Raw genomic sequence first — 684 nt, forward strand, 5'->3', positions numbered from 1 at the left:
AAGGGTCTAGGCCTGAAATGTCAGCTTTCCTGCTCCTCTGATGCTGCTTGGCCTGCTGTTTTCATCCAGCTCTACACCTTGTTATCTCAGATTCTCCAGCATCTGCAGTTCCTACTATTTCTGAAACAATTCCATCCTTAGATTCCATTTACACCTCTCGCTGCCACGGAAAGGCTGCCAACATCATCAAAGACTCATGGCACCCAAGTAATGATCTCCTACAACCTCTTCCATTCGGCAGAAGATACAGAAGCCTGAACACATGCACAAGCAGGTTCACAAACAGCTTCTTCTCGGCCATTATCAGTCTGATGAACGGACTCTCTAGACTCAAATAATGCGGATCTTGCAAACGTTGATCTTGCCTGGTGCACACCCTGTGCAATGTAACCTGTATGCTTCTATCTAAGTCTTTTTTGATCTGTACATCCTTGCTTACTATGATCAGCCTGTACTGCTCGTAAACAAAGCTTTTCCTTGTACTTCAGTACACATCACAATAACTCGATCAAAGGTCTGATAGATGAAGACAAGTATGTTAAATGCCTTGTTAACCACCCTATCCCCCATCACAAACTTCAAAGAATTATGTACCCAAACCCCTAGGTGTCTCTGTTCTACAATACTAGCCAGGGCCCTACAATTAATTGTATATGTCCTGTCCTTGTTTGTTTTACGAAAATG

The sequence above is a fragment of the Rhincodon typus genome, chromosome 47 (assembly GCF_021869965.1).
Source record: "Rhincodon typus isolate 14 chromosome 47, sRhiTyp1.1, whole genome shotgun sequence".
In the NCBI taxonomy this organism is placed as follows: Eukaryota; Metazoa; Chordata; class Chondrichthyes; order Orectolobiformes; family Rhincodontidae; genus Rhincodon; species Rhincodon typus.